This window comes from Bos indicus, chromosome 7 (genome assembly GCF_029378745.1).
Source record: "Bos indicus isolate NIAB-ARS_2022 breed Sahiwal x Tharparkar chromosome 7, NIAB-ARS_B.indTharparkar_mat_pri_1.0, whole genome shotgun sequence".
NCBI classification, from domain to species: Eukaryota; Metazoa; Chordata; class Mammalia; order Artiodactyla; family Bovidae; genus Bos; species Bos indicus.
This window is the reverse complement of record NC_091766.1, coordinates 90545963-90567822: the sequence shown is the minus strand read 5'-3', so window position 1 is coordinate 90567822 and position 21860 is coordinate 90545963. Positions and strand designations below refer to the sequence as shown.

General features: G+C 42.6%; 1 long non-coding RNA gene across 1 annotated transcript; it reads left to right on the top strand.

Annotated features, from left to right (window-relative positions):
• Window positions 1-235: 235 nt before the first annotated feature.
• Window positions 236-18231, top strand: LOC109562329 (uncharacterized). The gene is made up of 3 exons (XR_002181168.2): window positions 236-942; window positions 1322-1606; window positions 17859-18231. It is a non-coding gene; the product is annotated as an uncharacterized lncRNA (long non-coding RNA).
• The last annotated feature ends 3629 nt before the right edge of the window (window positions 18232-21860 follow it).

The following is a 21860-nucleotide window of genomic DNA, read 5'->3' as shown; positions in this document are numbered from 1 at the left end:
TAAAGCTTTGTCCTGCTCCTGTTTACCGGCCAGGGACAAAAACAAAGCTAAAAAAGTAGCAAGCCAGTGTAAAAGGAGGTGGGTCTAGGGGGTTGGGAATCAGGAGGAGATCAGGTTCTGCAGGACCCTAATTGCCAGGAGATGGAATTTTGTCTTTATCCTGAAGATAATCAGTGGTTTTTGATAAGGAGATAGAATAAAAATTTGAAAGCAGCCTCTAAATTTCAGAAATGGAATCCGTTCTTGAGAGTTGATTTCAAATAAGAATCTCCACACTTGGAGCACGAGGTCTGGCCTGTCAAGCAATTTCTGTCAGTTTCCAGATTAGTGACGGGTGACTTGGCACCGGGGCTGCTGGGCTGGCAAGAAAGGAGCTCTCGTGTGTCATATCAGGGACTGCCACAGGCACCCGGGGCCACGTGACTTGTCACTTACAGGAGGACACAGCCCGAGACTGTTCCATCCGCCGGCTGCTGAGTCATCCTACTCTGGGAGCTATTTAAACAGAAGTCTCCAGGAGACACACAGTCAACACTGCACTCAGACAATGCCCAGACCTGCGGAAACCATGTCCAGCTTGGACTGCCCACGACACGTGCAAAAACGGTTTCCATCCTCTTCCCGATTTTATCACTCTAGGGGGTTAAGACTTCTGCCTCCTTTCCTCCAAATGGGTCTCTTCAGCCGATAATCCAGGGGCCCCTTGGCCCCAGAGGCCACCAATTCCTGTTTCAAAGTTTCCTCACGGCCTTTCTAGTACAGTATTTCTGTCAAGTCAGCAAACATGGGTTGAGCGCTGGTGATGGGTGAGGCACTGACCTCCAGGTAATGTTGTTGGTTAAAGGATAAATGAGACACGTTCCTTGCCTTTAGAGGCTAAGAGTCTAGTGGGAGAGACTCTTCCAGGCAACTACAATTTACAAAGTGATGGCTCCAAGACAGGTAAGTACAAGGTGATGTTTTGAACCTTAATTTGGGGTGGGGAGGATGTGTGTGCCTGCTCAGTCACTAAGTCGTGTTCTGACTCTTTGGGACCCCATGGACGGCAGCCTGCCAGGCTACCCCGTCCATGGGAAGTGGTAACTACTCTTCTCTAAAAGCTGTCACCCTCCGTGTGTGGCCGTCTGGGAGGAACTGAAGGGATGTGGGAGGCATCAAAGGGATTTGGGAGGATGGGCGTTTCAGAAGGGCTTTGCAAATCAGACAGTATGCTTGCATTTCCACCTGTCTGCCAGCCGTCGCCCGGTTTGACCTGGCCCCGCCGGCTGCTCTGTCTGGCTGTGAGTTCTGTTGATGGTTCTTCTCCCTGCCCACTCTCTAGGTGCTCCCTCCAGCGTGTCAGATGAGGACTCTCTTCACATTTGGCTGTCATCTATCAGCCACGGCTGTCCTGGCCAGAAGCGCTGGATTTGGCTTTCAAGCCCGCTTCCTGGCTTGTCTATCTCCACCACTCCATTAAGGATACCATTTGATATCACGTGTGCTGCGAGCGCTGTTGATGAGAGTACTAAAGTTGCTGGACCTGAGTGACGTCTTTGGGAAGGATGAGACAATGTGCCCATCTGGTTGTTGTGTCCAAATGCCGTACTTACCTTCCAACGGAAAGGTACAGTAAATAAAGGGAAAGGGCAGGACCTTATTTGAAACATTAGATATGAGCTAGGAGCTATCCGAGACGCTATGCAAAAGCTTTTTTTAGTTCTCACAGTAATAGTGTCTGTATATTAGAACCCTATTTTACAGTTTGAGGAAGCTATGGCCCAGAGAGGTTAAGGGATGTATCCAAGGTTACACAGCTCTACAATTTTTTTGTTGAGCATGAATCTGAACACAAGTCTATGTGACTTTGACTCTTATATTCTTTAACCTCCTGGAATAATTCACAGAAAGATCCGTGGAATATTAATACGGTAATAAGATTTCTGATTCTAGTCTGATGATCAGTCTTCTCCGAGTGATATAGGTACATGATGTATAGTACAAGTATCTGAATCTTTGCAACATGAAACCTGTCAAAACAACTTGGAGTAGAAGGAAGCAAGGAACACATAGTAAACTCTAATTCATCAGGTGAAAATATGGATCAATAAATTCCGTTTGCAGAACTACTGAAGAACGAAAGACCCACGGGGAAAAAGATGAGGGGGGAAATCTGTTTTTACGACTTGTTGATATCTACTGCGTTTTTCCTTAAGCCCCAGAACAATTTACAGCATTGCCAGCAGCATTCAGTACATTCAGAACAGGATCACTTCACCCGCAGCTGAACGAGGGCCATGCTTGGGACAGCTCTGAGACGAGCCTTCCAGCAGACATGCCAGGGAGTAAGCCAGGGTCAGTGAGCGAAGAGAAGAGTAGGGCCATTTAAAGCAACACAGTTTATGTAAGTGTGATCTAATTGCTTCCACTGGAAATGGGTCAGATTTGAGTCAAGAGGACCATAGGCTTTAATGACCCCAGTGAAATCACATTATGGCTTTTCTTTCCATCTCCTCAGAGAATACAGCCCTCTGATGAAATCGAGATGCTTGGATTCATTATAATCTACCGGGTTTCCCACTCCCTTCTTGCTTTTTCTTAGTTGACTTGCTTTTTATCTTTTTCATTTCAGTTAAACCCATTAAACTCAACAGGATATATCAGACGACAGACAAGAATAAATGGACTATGGGGAATAGGGGGAAAGTATGGGATAAAGAAATAGGTCTTTTTCTCCTGTCAGAGCCATGATTCAGTTCTGACTCAAAAGGAAGTGTGCCACCTACTGAATCACGGAAACCACTTCCTGTAGCTGTTTGGTTTATTCTGGAAGGGCAGCAGGCCAAGAACTACCCTGCCCTGACCCTGACTGACTCTCCGGAGCCAAGGCGTTCACAGCTTGAGGTGGTTTGGCCTCAGACTCTGAGAACATATTAAATGACAAGTGTTTCGTATCCTAGCAAGGATTCTTCAGCAACATGAAAACGAGCATGGGCTATTTGCAAACCAAGTGTATCATTACTCAACCTCCATATCCTTACTGTTTCACAAGTTAAGTGCTCTGGATGACCACTCTCAGGATCTGAATGCAGACTGGTTCTGTGTTTCCTAAGGGCAACTTGGGCAGCCTGTAGCGTGGCATTTCCCCAGATGAAGTGGCAAGAGTACCCTTCCATCAGTGCAGCAACACTAGATTTGTATTCATTCATTCAATGTGTTCTGGAGCACGTGTTCAGGGCTACAGACCGTGCTGGGGTAGGAGTAGAGGATACAGGGGCAAACAAGACCTTCCAGCTCCTGACCTTATGACACTGATGTTTTATGCTTTACGGAAATTATACTCTCCCTCTAGAGGCGGGGGCTGTGCTTTGTAAACCATGAAAAGGAACATCAACTAAAGGAAAACTGTATTCCTCTCTACCCACAGAACGTTTCTGACACCAAGATGTGTGGGTTTTTCCACACCAAGAAATTCTCCAGTTCTTGGCAAACACTGAGTATCCTACAGTTCAACTCAATTCTGTCTGGAGTTACAGTCCAGAACCCTCAGATTAAGGGCTCAGTCCCATAAGAGGAGCTCCAACTTCAGACACCAAGTTCTAGTTGTCACCTGTATGTCTGACTAACTGGCTGTACGGAGCATTTCCGTGATCCCCTCCTCAGGTTTGATAATTTGCCAGAATGGCTTACAGAAGTCAGAAAGAACAGTTACGCTTACTGGTTTATTATAAAGGGTACCACTCAGGAATAGCCAGATGGGAGAGTGACATGGGGCAAGGTTTGGGGATGGAGGGGTGAGCAATGGAGCTTCCATATCCTCTCTGGACACATCCCTTCCTTAGTGCCCTGATTTGTTCACAACCTAGTAGCTTTCCACAGTTTAGAATATTTATGGAGATTCCATTATGTAGTTATGATTGACTAAATCATTGATGTATGGTGACTGAGTCCATTTCCAGTCCCTTCACCCTCTCTAGACGTCAGGGAGTGGGGTTAAAAGTTCCAACCCTCTAATCATATGGTTGCATCCACTGGTAATCAGCCCCCACCCTGCAAGAGTTACCTGTGTCTCAACTCAAGTATGGTTGAAAGGAGCTTACTGTGAATCGCAAAAGATGTTCCTAGCACCACTATCACTTAGGAAACTCCAAGAGTTTTAAGTGCTCTGGGCCAGAAACTAGGGAGGAAAACCAAAATAAATATTTCTTCTTCTTTTTCGGGGGGGGGGGGGGGTCAGGGGGACTGTACCACGTGGCACTCAGAAACTTAGTTCCTCAACCAGGGATGGAACCCCTAACCCCTGCTGTAGAAACAAGAAATCTTAACCATTGGACTATAGGGAGGTTCCTATATTTCTTATTATATCACAACATCTAGCACTGGGCCTTGCATGAAGCAGGGCCCTCAATACTTGTTTGTTGAGAACATATTTGAAAGAAGGAAGAATGAATAAAAGAAAGAAGGAGGGGAGGAGGGGGAAAATCTATTACTTTTTGTTGTATTTGGAAGTAACGATGAAAGCATTAATTTTTTTTTTCTTCTATAATGAGAATTTCAAATAGACTACAGATTCCTGATCCACTATAGGTGGATCTGAAAGTCTCCTGTGACTGAAGACCCTTGTGGGCTCTTAACCAGGAAAGTTCTGGAATCAAGAAGGCCCATTCTGAGATCAGGTCAACACTGTAAGCCCTGAGAACCCCCTCCGAGACTGAAAGGCTCTTTGTTCTCCTCCTTGGAAAGGGCCATAATCCCTAAAGACAGAGAATCTATTATTCCTGGGATGGTCCATGCCCAACAGGTGTATCAAAGAACGGTTGCAAATCTGTGTTACATTAAGCAAACAGTTTACCCACTTCATAAAAGAGTTGTGAGAATTCAGCGCAATTATGTCTAGAATGGTGCCTGACCCACAGAAGGCTCCTCGTAAATAGAAGGCATCACAACTGCAACTTTTCTTACTATCAGTGCCATCAATTTTCCCACGACTATTACTTGTGCTGTGTGCTCTAACGCTCAGTCGTGTCTGACTCTTTTGCGACCCCATGGACTGTAGCCTGCCAGGCTCCTCTGTCCATGGGATTTCCCAGGCCAGAATATTGGAGTGGGTTACCATTTCTCCTCCAGGGGCTCTTACTGACCTAGGGATCAAATCCGTGTCTCTTGCCTCTCCTGCATTGGCAGGTGGATTCTTTACCACTAAGCCACCTGGGAAGCCCACTACTATTACTTAGGTTGCCTGTATAAAGCCAACAATTTTTCCAAGTATGACCAGTAGTCTTCTGTTTAATCATAGAAGTCTATGGTTCAGAGTGTCTCATCTTTTCTAGACCCATATTCTTTTCTGAAAAATCTAAAAACCCAATATTGACCTCCCAGTTGAAAATCCTAGTCAAGAAGATGTTGTCTAGGTTACTTAGAATGCTTAATTTATGAGAGCAATATTTTTTCCCAAACATAAAGTTATATCACTGAATGTTTTTTTAAATGATATGTAACTCAAATATATGTAGTGTTCAGAGATAAACAGGCATATTAAAAATTTTAAGAATTTATTTGAACAAGTGAAATTCACTCAGTCATGTCCGACTCTTTGTTGACCCCATGTACTGCACAGTCCATGAAATTCTCCAGGCCAGAATAACGGAGTGGGTAGCCTTTGCCTTCTCCAGGGGATCTTCCCAACCCAGGGATCAAGCCAGGGTCTCCTGCATTGCAGGCGGATTCTTCACCAACTGAGCTACCAGGGAAGCCCTAAAGATGAGACTAAACGGAGCAGCATCAAACCAGAAGTGGTTAGGAGTACTCCGCCAATAAGGAGGCAGGGAAAGACTTCTACAGAAAAGAGGTGCAAGACAGCAAGGAAATTATTGGCTATAGATTAAGTTTTTGCATTATTTGAAAAAGCCTGGTTGGCTGTTTGTGACTGGGTGTCCTTAGGTTTTGATTTCTTAACCTTGAGGCATTTACAGGCTTATGTTTTTGTTTACTTACTAAGATGCTAAGGCATTAGAACCACCTCAGATTAATGGCCTCCTGATTTAATTAAGCAAGTTGTTTTGCCCCTGCCCCAAGGTCTACTTCCTACACAGTTAGCTCAGATGGTAAAGAATCTGGTTGCAATGCAGGTGACCTGGGTTCGATCTCTGGGTTGGGAAGATCCCTTGGAGAGGGGCATGACTACCCACTTCATTATTCTTGCCTAGAGAATCTCATGGACAGAGGAGCCTGGCAGACTACCATCCATGTGGTTGCAAAGAGTTGGACACAACTGATCAACTAATTAAAAAAAAAAAGAAGAGGACATTTTTTTTTTTAAGAAGCAAAAGAGGAGAAGAAAAGATACAAGTGGGGATAAAAGACCCCCACCAAAAATACTGAAGAGCAATGAAAGTTTTATCAGAGTTTTCTTAAGGACTGCTGAGGCATTTGTACTGTACCTCACACCACAAAGATAACAAACGTCTTGTTGAAACCTTGACCATTTTCACTCAGGGTTTCTCTTTCTGTAGAAATCCCAACATCCCTTCATGCAGATTCTTCCTTACCTAGGTGACACTTTTCCTCCCCTGTTTCCTCCACAGCACCTCAGAGAGTGCCCCCCGCTTTCACAAAGATCAATTTAACCTCTCTGCCCCCCTATCACGTCATCTGGGTCAACAAAGGTCAGGAAATTAGATCCTAGTTCGTTGTTCAGTCGCTCAGTCATGTCCGACTCTTTGCGGCCCCATGAACTGCAGCAAGCTTTCCCCAAATGAGACATTATAGTCGCCAACAATATTAAAGCAATTACAGCAAGCAAATAAATTACTTCACAAAAGAGTCTCAGAAGCCCAGCAACAATTTAAGCCCTCTTTTGCATGTACAGTTTTGATACTGGTTTTGTTCGCTCACTGATGTATCCCAAGTGCCTATAAGAATAACTGGCATAAATATGTATTGAATAAATTAGTTTGAGACCTAACATTTCAAGTGAAACAAAATACCATTAGATTATCTTTTCTATTTTTTTCTCTTTAATAATGTGTGTGAGACAAGTTGTCACACATGTATCCATAGGAAAGAATACAAGTTTCTGTCATTAATATTTTATTATGTCACTTTAGGTCAAATATTACAAAAGATTATATTGAACTTTTGACCAACCTATCTACTTTTTCCCATTGGAATATTGGCCCAACTAAGAAATAACATCAAGGAAAAATTATTTTTTGGCAGAAAAATGTCCTCTCTAAATTCTTATGTGTTTTGTTTTGATTTTTCCTTAGTGACTGGAGGTCAGTTTCAATCCACTAAAGCACAGATTCCAAATTTTCAATCTGGTTTTCTTGAGTACAGACCATGTGCCAAGAATGAGGCAATGACACAACATTACTACCAAGACAGACACACAGACCCCGAGTCCAAGGCATGTTCCAGTGACTTGTAAGCTTCTCCCTACTCAAGTTGACTCCCCAAATCACACTTTTTAGTTTCAAGTGGATCTATTCTCCCTCTCTGTAGCCAATTCTTGTGAAATGTTTTGTCTAATGCACTGGTCAGGGTGTTCCAGACCCTAAAAGATATCACAATGGGGGACTTCCCTGGTGGGCCAGTGGTTAAGACTTTGTGCTTCAGATGCAAGGGGTGGAGGTTCAGTCCCTGGGTTGGGGAACTAAGACCCCACGTGCTGCCTGGAATGGCCAAAACCATAAAAATATTTTAAAAAGAGATAGACCATGTGTCCTCTATGGATCCTTTCTTGCTTCCTTTGAAAACTTGGATTTTAATATGCTTGTAAGTGAATCAGTGACTATAAGTGTAATTATCAAAGAAATAATACTTTTGTTTTAGCCCAGTAAAAAAAGGAGCTAAGTATTTTTGGCAACCCCCAAAGAATCCCATGTTATTACGTATGTGATGTTGAAGAAAAGCAGTGCCCCAAAGGAACGGTGGCATGCCCGACAACCAAAGGGACAGACGTCCACCACAGTAATATGACCACCAGGCTTGGATGAGACCCATCTCTGCTATAAGACTGGGGACAATTCACTTAATATGAACCTTCACTTCTGTTATGACTCAAGTATTGCTATACTTATGCACTTATTTTGTAACTCTCCTTAGTAAAGTTAACTGTGTCTGTTTTTCCATGAGTCTTCAGTACTCAGAATAATCTTTTCCTATTATAGCCACATTTTCTATCATTGATAGAGATATTCACCTGGTTATTTTGGTTTCTCTAATCCTGCTGTTGAGAACACCTCCAAGGGAGCTTTCGGTCAGGAGCTGACCATGGCATTTAAGGTCACGTGCTCTTGGTAGAGAGGGAGAATTTGAAAGGAAACCAACATCAAACCACCTATAATATATATTTTAAAAAATTTGGACCTAGTTACTTCCCTGATAATGATATTTAATTCATATTTGGTATGTCCTTAATACTGCAAGCTTTTTTCTTTTTTTAATGCATCACCTCATTTAATTCTTATAGTAATCCATTGAAATCAGATATCAGGGTGTTTGGGGCTTCCCTGGTGGCTCACTGACAAAGAATCCAACTGCCAATAAGGGAGACCCAGGTTCAATCCCTGGGTTGGAAATCCCCTGGAGAATGAAACAGCAACCCACTCCAGTATTCTTGCCTGGGAAATCCCATGGAAAGAGGAGCTTGGAGGGCTACAGTCCATGGCATCACAAAAGAGTTGGGCCTGACTTAGCAACTAAATAACAACAATCAGGGTGTTTGACTATAAGTGATAGGGAAAAAACAAAAAACGAACTTCGACTGACAAACAATAAGGGCATTTGTTGGCTCACGTGGCTGGTAGTCTAGAGAGAGGGTAGCTTCAGGTTTGGTTTATGGATCCAGTGGCTTTACGTCATCACCAGATCCGAGGTTCTGTCTCTGTCCTGACATCCAGGGGTGGATCCCTCTGAACACCAATTCCCCTCTGTAGGATGGCCATCAACAGGAAATCTGCTTCCATATTTATATCTAGCAAAGGGGAGTGAGTGTCCCCACATGCAATGAAAAAACTGAAAAAACTGCCCTCTCCTCTTCACGATCTGCCTAACTTGTCAGCTGCTTAGCTCTGAAACAGAAAGTGTTGGGAATAACAGTCAGGGGAAGGAGGAATATTATGGCATAATTGACTCAGCTTCCTGAATCTATCCTGGTCGACCTGGATGAATTAGAATATATAGCTGGAGCTGGGGCAGTTTTCTGAACCACGCTGCCTATTACACAGTGAAAGAGGAATGGAGCAAATCTGGGGTGGGGGGCGGGGCAACTACAATGTGCATTACAGGTAAAACACTGCTGTTTCCTAATTTACAGATGAGAAAACAGGCATAGAAGAGGAAAGAGAAGCAACGCCCAAGATCATAATTGAATCTTAAAAGTCTATCTCTACCGTAACAAATTATCTTTCATGTATATTTCTCGGAAGATTATGATATATAGGAAGAATTAAGGGAAACACAGGGCTTCCCAGGTGGCACTAGTGTTAAAGAACCTGCGTGCTAATGCATGAGATGTAAGAGACGTAAGTTTGACCCCTGGGTTGGGAAGATTCCTCTGGAGGAGGGCATGGCAACCCACTCCAGTAGTCTTGCCTGGAGAATCCCATGGACAAAGGAGCCTGGTGGGCTCCATAGTGTTGACAGAGTCGGACACGACTGAAGCCACTTAGCACACATGCAAGGGAAAGACCAAAGCACTAGGCGTCAAAAGATGAGATTACAGTATTTCCCCTGCCCAATTACTTGCTGTATAACTTCTGTGAAAATGAGAATTATAAAACCTCCTTACTGAAGTAGGAGCAAATATTCAGATAGAAACCTTTCAGAAGAGTGGCATTACTTGGGAACTTGTTTGAAGCACAAATCCTCTGCCCTACCCCAGAACCACTTAATCAGAAGTTCTGAGGCTGGAGTCCAGCGATAAATACTTCATTAATAACAAGCCCTCCAGGTGATTTTGATGGTTGCTAAAATTTGAGAACGGCTGGTCACACACCTTGCTTGGTGCCTAAGTTTTATTTGTTGTTAACTGTTCTAAAGACATTGAGTATATTGACTTCTATCTCTAAGAGTTTACAATTTAGGGAAAGACAGAGTTCTTTATCAGGTTCTTTAATATAGGACTGTACTGTTTGATAAATGCTCCAATACAGGTGTAATTTGCTTTGAAAGCTTATAAAGGGTTGAATCTATTTCTAACAAGATGAATCGCAAAAGGCTTTATAGAACAGGCAAAAAACAGATAGGGGAGCATAGCTAGGAACTAAAAGCAGCAGGGATATTTAAATTTTCAGTGGTTACAACAAAGTTATATCTAAAAAGTTAAAATACAGTTGACCCTTGAACGATGTGACGGATGGCAATGCTGGCCCTCTGCACAAAAATTCGAGTATAACTTACACCTATGCCCCTAGAAACTAGGCCCCACGTCCTCAGATTCAACCAGCCCAGAACTGTCTAGTAGTATAGTATTTACTATTGGAAAAATTTACATATAAGTGATTCCTCACATTTCAAACCTGTGCTGTTCAAGGGTCGACTGTGTAACAATATGAACTAATATATTAGAGGCTTCACATATATAGAAATAAAAACCTATCGGAAGTCAGAAGATGAGGATTTTAGTCCTGAGGTTATTACACTTACCAGCTGGCCCTTAACATTGTTACTTAGTTGCTAAGTCATGTCTGACTCTTTGTGGCCCCGTGGACTATATACCCATCCAAGTTCCTCCATCCATGGGATTTCCCAGGCAAGAATACTGGAGTGGGTTGCCATTCCCTTCTCCAGGGGATCTTCCCAACTCAGTCATTGAACCCACATCTCCTGCATTAGCAGGCAGATTCTTTATCACTGAGCCACCAGGGAAGCCTGGCTGTCAATGTGCTGTTTCATAAAATAGAAAAGAGGTTGGACCCCCACCCCTATCCCGTTCTTAACCGGGAAGTTAAAGTAGAGATAGGGCGTGTGTAGATTTAAAGATTCCACAGGGAAGTGTAGACACACTCTGGTTAAGAAGCCCCAGACTCAGTGGTCTCTAATTGGTGACCATGTAAAGAATTCTTAAAGAAAAACTAAGTATATTAAGAAAGAAGCATGTAAATATCATTAAAAATCTATAAGCCAGATTCTTTTTGTGGTTGTTGTTTCTTAACATCTCTGTAAGTCCTTAGGACCTAAACACTCAATTGATCAAAGGGATACATCTGTATTATGTACCAACTAAAGAGTCTCCTTCCCTGCATGGATCACAAAGTCCTTGGCAACCACTTCCATACCAGACTAGTGAGAATTGTTGTTTTCATTTTCCAGATGGATAAACAGAGGATAAAAGCCTTGTTATGTGTCACACATTTCAGTCACCAAATGAAACACAATGGATGTCAGTCTTCTCGTCCCTTCAACAATAAAGAGCTTTTAAGCTTTTGCAGTCAACAAGAACTTCTGGAAAGATTACACTGGCTGGAAAGTCATATATATGGATGATATCCCCAAATAGGAGAAAAATGAAATTAAAGCTGAGTGTCTAAGCTCACTGACTCTCAGCAGGAAAGACAGAAGAAGGGCAAAGTTTTAGCAAAGAAAGGTTTGAAAGAAAATAAATATAGCTGATTATCAAGTGCTGTTTTTACTCAGTAAAACAAGGGCAAAATTACTCTTCTTTAAGTAGTAATTCTTATCTGTTGATTGAGTCACTCATCCATTCAGTAAATACCTGTTGATTGCCTTTTATGTACCAAGTACTCATCTCTGTATTAGAAATGCAACAATGACCAAAAGCAGATACTAATAATGTATAATGCAGTACGTACTAATACTATATTAATGAATAGTAATAGCTTGCTGAATAAAATGTCGCAACCCAGTATGAACTAACATTCTCTCTGGGGGCTTCCTAGGTGGGCACAATGGTAAAGAATCTGCCTGCCAATGCAAGAGACGTGGGTTCAATCCCTGAATTGCGCAGGTGCCCTGGGGGAGGAAATGGCAACCCACTCCAGTATTCTTGTCTGGAAAATTTCATGGACAAAGGAGCCTGGCACACTACAGTTCATGGGGTCACAAGGAACTGGAGATGACTGAGTGGCTGAACACATACACACTCACCCAACTCTTCTAACTGTACTTCTTTATTTCCTACTCAAATACTGGAAGAGATGTGTAAAACAAAAGAAAAGCTACCTTGATATTGTTTAAACACAAAACAACAGTGTTCTTTCAACTGTGCTTGAGATGGAATAAAACACAAGCACATCTGACATTAACTTTCAATGGCAAATTCATTCTATATATGTTTTTTAAGAGTAAATGCTTTGGGGGCTTTAAAAAACATCTCTTCATCTTTTCAAATGTCAATTTACTCACACTGATGATGCTCTCAGAGGTTAGCAAATCTTTTGAGATAGAAAGTAGGAATAAAGTGATGCAATATTTCTGAGTGTCATGTGATTTCACAATTCCTTTTTCCGTCTGTTTGGATTTCCAAAAAGGAACATGTCAACAAGCTCATGAACTGAAGCTTACAATGACAGAAACAAAACCGTAGAGTTTCCAATATATGAATATAGGTAATCATGTTCTTTGATGGGATGCTGGCTGGCATTAATGTTTGATCTCCTAAGAAACATTAATTTTTCTCTGACAAATTTGCTAGCTTGCTTCATCTGAACACATGAACTGTAAACAATGCCTAATAAGAAAACTTTCTGTTTTCTCCAAGGTCAAAGTTGAAGCAAGTAGAGAGAATTGTTTTTCTTCAGTTCAGTTCAGTTCAGTCACTCAGTCGTGTCTGATTCTTTGCGACCCCATGTATCGCAGCACACCAGGCCTCCCTGTTCATCACCAACTCCCGGAGTTCACTCAGACTCGTGTCTATCGAGTCGGTGATGCCATCCAGCCATCTCATCCTCTGTCGTCCCCTTCTCCTCCTGCCCCCAATCCCTCCCAGCATCAGAATCTTTTCCAATGAGTCAACTCTTTGCATGAGGTGGCAGAAGTATTGGAGTTTCAGCTTTAGCATCATTCCTTCCACAGAACACCTAGGACAGATCTCCTTTAGAATGGACTGGTTGGATCTCCTTGCAGTCCAAGGGACTCTCAAGAGTCTTCTCCAACACCACAGTTCAAAAGCATCAATTCTTCGGCCTTATTTGACATTATTCATTATTCTTGTAGTCAGTATTCTCATAAAGATTTCAAACCTCTTACTGTTAGCACAAAAATGCAGTAAATTTCCAGAGCTAAAATGTAAACTGATGAAATTGGAAATGTATAAAAAGATGGTTATTAACATCTTCCATTCCCAGATATAAAGTGTGAACTTTGTGCTCTCATTGTTAAGACAAAGTCAATGTAACTGTAAACAAGAAAACATATTCTTGTTGCCTCATATTCTACTACTCTAAGCACCTATGAGAATTTTTTCTGGTACTTAAGCCATTAACCTACTTATGCTTTCAAAGTTTCTGTGTGTTTTTTTCAATATTTGTTGAGCATTTCTGGTATGATATAGATGGCTCAGAGGAGCCTGGCACGCTCCAGTCCACGGGGTGGCAAAGAGTTAGACATGACTGAGTGACTCTCTCTCATAGATGGCCCAGTGATAATAGAGAAATGAGGAAGAAAGAAAAAAAATTAAAGTTTTGCAATGGCATTAAGAATAGCAGCAATAAAACATAATTGCTTGGAAATCACAGCCTTGGAGGCAGGTTGGTTAAATAAAATGCGTCATATTTGGTTTGGAGTCAAGAGATGATTGGAATTTGTCTCTATTGAACATTTATTTGGCAAAATTTAGCCAAAGTTTCATGACTCAATATTCAAAATAAAGCGAAAAGAACATGAAGATGTGAATTAATTTTTAAAAGTAAAATTGTCAATTAAATATAAAGTGGCACAAAAAGATTATATGGAAATGAAATGCAAATTAAGTGTTTTATTGCCAGATCCAGAAGCAAGACTTTGAGAAACTGTCATTATTATAATTGCAGAATTCTTCACTGCATATTCTTTCAATATTTTTAGATGTTCTCATCTTTACTACACCACATTGTGCTAATGGGTACCACAACCTGTTGGTTTAGTTTATTCACATCACGGTCCACTTTCCCAAGGAGATTAAGAATTATCCTCCCATACAGTTGTGACCTGATCACAGCAGTTTAAGTCCTGTGCATTTAACACTTCTGCATAAAAAGAAACACCACCATACTAGAATTGCAATGATGATACAATGAATCACATCAGTAGCAAGTTATATGAAGTTTTAAACTTGTTAGAGCAGATATGGTAGTAAAAATAAAATTTCACCTCCCCTAAAACTCTTCTAGTCCCCAAGGCCATGACTTTAAAATAAATGCTGCATGAATTCCTTCCACATCTTGCTAGTGTAAGAGTATTAATACACCTCGCAAAATGTGTAACTCATTAGCAGGTAGTAAGTCAAGCAAAGGAAGCACTCTGGCTGGATGAGTGATTGGTCAGCAAGGCCTGAATCATGGGAGGTTGGTCTCTGGTATATCCTCTTGGTCAAGAAAGTGGGAGGCAGTGGTCCAGTGAGCCAGGAATTGCCTGGCAGCATCAACATCCTGGCTATTGCTCAGGGTAGGTTGCATTTTTTGGCTTTTGCTCTTGAACCAAAAGTTCAAGTATGAAAAGCAGGACTGAAGCCTCTTCTCAGCTAGAGCCAGGATACCCCCAGTTCAGCCAGAAGTTAGTTTAAGGGCGGAGTGGCCCAGCATTCCAGGAGTGGCACATGTCAGCCGGAGGTGTGCCAGGGCTGTGTCCCAACTGCAGAGCTGGGCTTGCCACACATCCTTCACTTGGTTAAAATACTGAATTTCTGGGCAACTGGGCAGAGATGCTGTTGATTCAGAGTCAAGATGCACGCTGAGTCTATGTCTCACCCTTGGGAGGCATGTATGAGAGAAGAGTCAGGCTGTAGCCTGTAGATTTCAGCCCACCTCTCCATCATGTACCTGAAAGCTGCTCCTGGACCCTTTTGTTTTCTCATTCTTCAGAGTAAAGCACTCATGTTCCCCGCCTTGCTCCTTTTGTAAAACCAAAGGCTTCTACAACAGTGGTTCCCGGAGCTGACTCTGCAGCTGAAGGAAGCAAACACCTCTCCACCACTCCTTCTGGCATGACTTGTTCCCTTTCAATGCTGGCATTGATGTTCTTGTTCATAAAATGTAAATATATATATATATATATTTTAAAACTACAATGTAGACTGTACTTGCTATGCTAAGTTGCTTCAGTCGTGTCCAACTCTGTGTGACCCCATAGACGGCAGCCCATCAGGCTCCCCCATCCCTGGGATTTTCCAGGCAAGAATCTGGAGTGGGTTGCCATTTCCTTCTCCAATGCATGACAGTGAAAAGTGAAAGTGAAGTTGCTCAGTCATGTCCAACCCTCAGCGACCCCATGGACTACAGCCTACCAGGCTCCTCCGTCCATGGGATTTTCCAGGCAAGAGTACTGGAGTGGGGTGCCATTGCCTTCTCCAGGGAAAAAATCAGAATAGCATAGAGTTGTATAAATCGAAGGTAGAAGTCCATATTATTACCCTCTGTACCCCGCCCCACCCACCCCCGGCCTTGGTGTTTTTCTGGAGAAAATATATGTGTGTGTGTGTGTGTGTGCATGCATGTGCTAAGTCGCTTCAGTCGTGTCCAACTCTTTGCGACCCTATGGACCATATCCAGCCAGGCTCCTTTGTCCATGGGATTCTCCAGGGAAGAATATTAGAGTGGGTTGCCATGCCCTCCTCCAGGGGTCTTCCTGACCCAGGGATCAAATCCGCCTCTCTCGTGTCTCTTGCATTGGCAGGTGAGTTCCTTACCACTAGCACCACCTAGGAAGCCCAAATATATATACACACACACATATACACAAATAAATATACATATATACACACACACATATGCCTACATGTAAATGTCTCTATGAGTTTGTGCTTTTGGGGGGTTTATTTTTACAAAAAGGGGCTCTCAGTGTTCTCTCCATCTGCCCCAGGTTCTGGGGCAGCAGGTGGAGGAGATGCTGGGGCAGTGTGCCTCCCTCTTCTCCTTCTCGGCTCGCCCCTGCATGATTCTGTGACCTCATGACAGAGGAGAGCCCTCTGGTGTGGCATCCAGGATGCGTCATGCAGCGGAGGCGTGGCCTCTGGCACAAAGAGCATCTGGTTTTCAAAGACGAGTCATGAAGCCAAGAGTCGGGTACTTGGGTTTCAGGGCCCAGCTTAGGCCAGCACCAGACTGACTTTAACCAGCCAGGAGGAGCCATGCTAATGAATTCATGATATGTGATTCAGCTGAAAATGTCAACGATATGAATGCAATGAAATTGGAATGAACCTTCCCAGTGGCTAAAATTTTATGGCTCACTTTTGCACAGCTCTTAGCACAAAAGGCAATTAGAATATATGTGCAAAGTGGCAGCCTGATTAGTTCACAGGCACAGACACACACACACAAATATAGTGCTTTTCACACATCTTAATTGCTTTTCTGCTAAGGAAAGAGAAACTGCAAATCATGAAACTGTGGCATCCTTCATTTTATTAGCAGGTAATATATCCTGAAGACTATTGAAAAATGACAAAAAGATACACATTTACAGGGCAAGTTGAGGTTAAGACACTGCTGATGTTAAGACACTTAACCTAGAAGACAATTATAAAGTATGACTGTTCACACACACAATATACATATTTCTGTACAGAAATTTTATGAGTTACTATTAGAGATAATGTTTAAGGTTCTTATTTTTTGCATTTCTCTTGCTTACCCACATCAACCTGTAGGTTAGGGGGAAAATATTGCCTCAGAAAGATCAAAGATAGTAAAAAAAAAAAAGAGAAGAGTACCAAAGTAAATTACTCAGTAGCTTTGCTGAATGCTCAGATAGAAAGAATTATCTTGAAAGCCCATATTTACAAAAGAATAAAGGATGTTTTAAGTTCCATAAGACTTGGAGCCCGAGGGAGCCAGAGCCCCAGGGAGCTTCAGTGTAAGGCAGGAAGTGGATAAAATGGCTAGTGTCCTTATCATTAAGATAGGAGATACACGCTTCTCCAGCTTGAAGTGGTGAGAAATTCAAAGGGAGACGTGGTTAGCACCTGAGTCCCTGAGAGGGCGCAGTAGAAGCCCCATAAAGACTTAGGAAGACTAGAGATGGAAAATGTGGGAAATCTTGCCTGTTTGTAGAGTATGCCCAGAGGAAGCTCCAGACATTTCAGAGAAATGTCATGTCCAGCAGGACAACAGAGCATAGTGGATGAGAGAGGATCTGAGCGGTCAGAACTGAGGGGAGTCTCACCCCACACAGGGCACGAGGGGACCCACCAGACCCCCCAGTTCTCAAGAGCACAGGGGTGGCTGACAATAGCCAGGGGGCCCAAAGGAGCCTGGGTTCTGATGAAGAGGATATAGAATTCTGGTCATGACACCTGCAGTACATGGACTGTGAGCATCAGCAGTGGAGACTGGAGGGACAGAGCAGATTGGGTTCTATGCCCACCAAGGTTGCAGGGACGGAGGACGATGGAAGACCAAGGACCACATTCTTACCAGATGTCAAGGTGATATACATGCTTTACTCTCCTCTTTTCAATATCTCATCTCCAGAAAAGGAGAGGGGAAAGACAGAGAAAGAGTAATCCTGAGTTAAGTGAGAATTACTCAAAAGAAAATGAGTTTTGAACTACCAAAATGCAGTTTTTCACTGGCAGTGGAAGTAGGGCTAGGCTAAGATTAGTAATAGAGAAACAAAACTGCATGCTGTCATCATGACTGTTAGCCTCCAGCTCTAAGCCTCCCTCTTCTTCAAGGGAACCAGGTAGGCTGTACAGAAGCATTATCTTTGTCTTACAGGAAACCACCAGAAACGAAAAACAAGAATCCACCAGAAGCGGTTGAACCAAGAAGGCTCAAGATGGCAGAAGCTTTGACCTCCAGTGGACCTTGGCTTTATAATAGACTCATTGTAATGCGTTAGCATGCCACAGAACACACCCAGTAGTGCCATGACAGTTAACAATTGTCTTGGCAACAGACGAAAGAACCCTGCAAGGACTGATGGAGTCGTGAATATTTCTCTCGCTTTACTCAATTCCCTCCCTTTTACCTTGACCTTCTTGTATATATGGTGTCTCGGCTCGAGTGGGTTTGAAAGTTGACTTGCAAACTAAGTTCTTCTTTCTCCATTCTCTGGCCATTGAATAAAGCTTGTACTGTTTCAGTCTCAGCAACAGTTTCCTTATTGGCTGTATGTATCCAAACAGAAAAAGAATCGTCCTTGCCAAGACATGAGGCTCTTGTTGGGCTAGGGCCCAAGTGGGGGTCTATATAACCAATTTTGTAACAATGCTATACCAGAGTCTTTGTCTGGAATTACATGCCCAATGGAATACATGAGCTCAGTCATAATATCATAGATTCTAGTGGCAAAAAATACCTGGATAACCTTGGGCAAATTTTTTTATACAAGATTCTGCTTCAGTTAAACTAAGAATAAAAGTATCTTGTAGCCTTATTGTGAGGATTAAATGAGATACAGGTGTTACCCTAAGACCTGGCATATGGTAAGCCCTTACTAACTAACCCACATCAGTACTCTTGCCTGAAAAATCGCACTGATAGAGGCGGCAGGCTACAGTCCAGGGGGTCACAAAGAGTTGTACGTGACCGAGTGCACGTGCACACACACACACACACACGCCTTTAGTAAACGTTACTTATCATGATTGTGACAATAATTATCATTGTGCATTTGTTCATTCTGAGTCTGAACTTTTAATTCAGTTCAGTTCAGAAGCTCAGTTGTGTCTGACTCTTTGCCACCCCATGGACTGCAGAACTTTTAATTGGTAGGATTTAATTACCTATTGTACACATAGCATTGCACATCCAGCTACCAAGATTGTAAATGCTAATGAAACAGAAGGGAAGGGGAAAGAACACAATCTTTAAAAGAATGACATAGCCCAAGGACATGACATGAACTGATCAGAACCAGATAGGTCAAAGACAGCAGACGGTCAACTTCCACTTGACTCTGAGCCTCAGTATCTGCTTATTGCAACACATCAGCAAGCTAAGTGACATCCCCACAGGCACTAAGACAGTTCCAAGGTCAACCATAAAGGTCAAAAAGTGGGCAGTGGCCCAATTCCTAGAAATCCCCACCCCATCCCCCAAATGGCTGGAATTCTCCTCTCACTCATGAGCTCATGAAATTACCCATCCTTACAAAAACTGACAAATCTCTACGGTGGGGCCACTTTCTCCTTTTGAGATGGCCCACAATGGCGTGGAGCATGTTTCCCCCAGTGCCTCTCACCTTCTGAGATGGCCCATACTCTGTGGAGTGTGTATCTCTCGAAATAAATCCATTTCTTACCTATCACTTTGTCTCACACTGAATTCTCTCTGCAACGAGACATCAAGACCCTGAGCTGCATGAAGTCCTGAGGCTAGACACGATCTCAATTAAAAGACTGGGGGTTGAAGTCCCAATCTGGGTTACCTGGTTTTACTAAGAGCTGAAGGGGACATTCGTGCACAGGTCCTTAGAGACGGTATTTAAGGTGTACCCCCTCTTACATGTTTGTTTATGTTTATTTTTAATTCTGAGAGCTTGTTCTGAGGGAGAGATACGTACCTCTAGATTTGGCAAAATTTGAGGTAAGATTCCTTTGGATAAAGGAATAAAAATAAGATAGAAATCTAAATTTTAAATGAGGAAAGTTTGTTTCCAGTTTCCCACCCCACCCCCACCCCCTATCTCTTAGGTGGAAGTATGGCGGGTGGCCCAAAGTTTCCACATTTGGTTTCCTCTCTGCCTAACTCATCAGAGGCACAGTGTCCTTGAGCTAATCCTGGCACACACTCTAGAACACCGCTTTATGCTTGGCATCCTGAAAACTCCTTTAGGAGATTCAGTCATGGACTGGTTTTATTAATGTATTGCCCTCATATAGTAACCAGTATTTACAACATTTTTGATATGGCAGCAATATCCATGTCTCTAGGGGCCTCCTTGTGATTTGAGAAATTTCACCAGACAAAGCATTCAAGATGTCTCTTTTTCAAGAGTGGGTGGGCTATCCCAGTTCCAACCCCCTAAGGCTATCAAAATACAAAGGCTGTGGAAACTGCTGTGTCCCCAGATTTGATTCCTGGGTCCAGAAGATCCCCTGGAGAAGGGCAGGGCAACCCACTCCAGTATTCTTGTCTGGAGAATTCCATGGACAGAGGAGCTGGCAGGCTACAGTCCATGGGGTCACAAAGAGTCAGACACGACTGAGCCACTAACACACACACACACACACACACACACACACACACAGGTAATAAAACAATAGCCACAGGGGCTAATAGTCTGTATCTGGCAGAAAAGGCACCATAAAGTCTTTGCTTGATCTCTGGGTGGCCTCAAGGCTTTCAATCTCTTGACTCAGTTAGTTTATTTACAAAAGGGGGATAATGATTCTGTGGCAGTTTGCCTCAAAGGGGTATTATGTAAAACAAAAGATTGTACTTTTGAAGGACAAAGCACTATGCAAATGCTGTGATTATCATTAACCAGCATTGGTTAATGGTGAGTCAGTTTGTTTACTACAGCCATTCCCTGAATTAATGTAAAGTGTGGCATTTTCACTGTGGGCCTCTAGATTTCATTCAAGATAGAGAACTCAACTGAGCCTCTGAGTATCTCTCCTAGCTTCTGAAACAAAGCAAAACCGACTTATTCCATTAGATGGAAGGTTCTGTCCTACAAAGTGTGAAGTTTAGAGGCAAAGACTTGGCCATATGAAAGCAGGCCATATGAAATGCAAGTGGCCAAATGTCAGTTGAATTAGGCCTGCCCTCCACTCACAGATCTTTTTTCATCTGATTATACTGTTGAAAAGAAAAATTATACAGATCAACATTTGGCCAGCCCTTTAAAAAGCAAAGCTATGCTTTCTTACAATCATTAATAAGAATAAATGTTCCTTGGCATCTACATATGTTATTCAAGCTACCCTGAAGTCCCTGCCTTCTTTAGACCTCATCTAGAGATACTGGTGAATCATTCTTTAGTCATACAAATACATATGTTGTGTACAATTGTGGGAAAAACACACACGAAGTTGCAAATGATCATTCTTAACCCTAAGGGCAACTCTCTGATGTTTGAAGACACAAAAGAGCCTGTTTTTTTCACTATTACTCAAGTTTCCTCAGGGTCTGTCAAATTGCTGAGGAGACTCAAAACAAGCCCTGATCTACTGGGACAAACGCCAGCTTTATGCTTTGGTCTGGCTGTGGAAAATCCCAGGGTTTTCTCTAGGAATATTTGGGTTGGGACATGTGATTAGATCACCACCATCATCATCTTTCTAGTGTAGGTCCGTCCCTTCAAAATTGTTTCTTTCTCACACTGGGCTCTCCGAAAGGCCTTCATCACCATTTCATTGCTGTTCTAACTGAATTCAGGTCTGAGAGACCAGAAGGTCTAAGATGCTGAGTAGTTTCCAGGCCTGCCTGTCTTCACAGAACACCCAGCAAGGTCATTTCAGGGGCCTTACTCAAGGAACAGAAGTGGTCAAGGATAGATCTGCTAGGCCCTAGACTTCCTCTCTTGACTTTATTTCCTAAAGTAGATTACAAACTCCTGCAGTTGGGGGTCCATGCTATTCTTTTGTATATTTCATGAGCTACACCCTGAGAGACCCTCCTGAGAAAAAGTAGGTTCTAGGGTGAGTCACATCAAAATTTGATCTCAGGGCAAAAAACCACATTTATTATTCCTTGAAGATAGAGATGACATGCTCTATGTCATTCCTAGACAATGTGATTAAGAAAGAACACACTTTACTTTTCTCAATA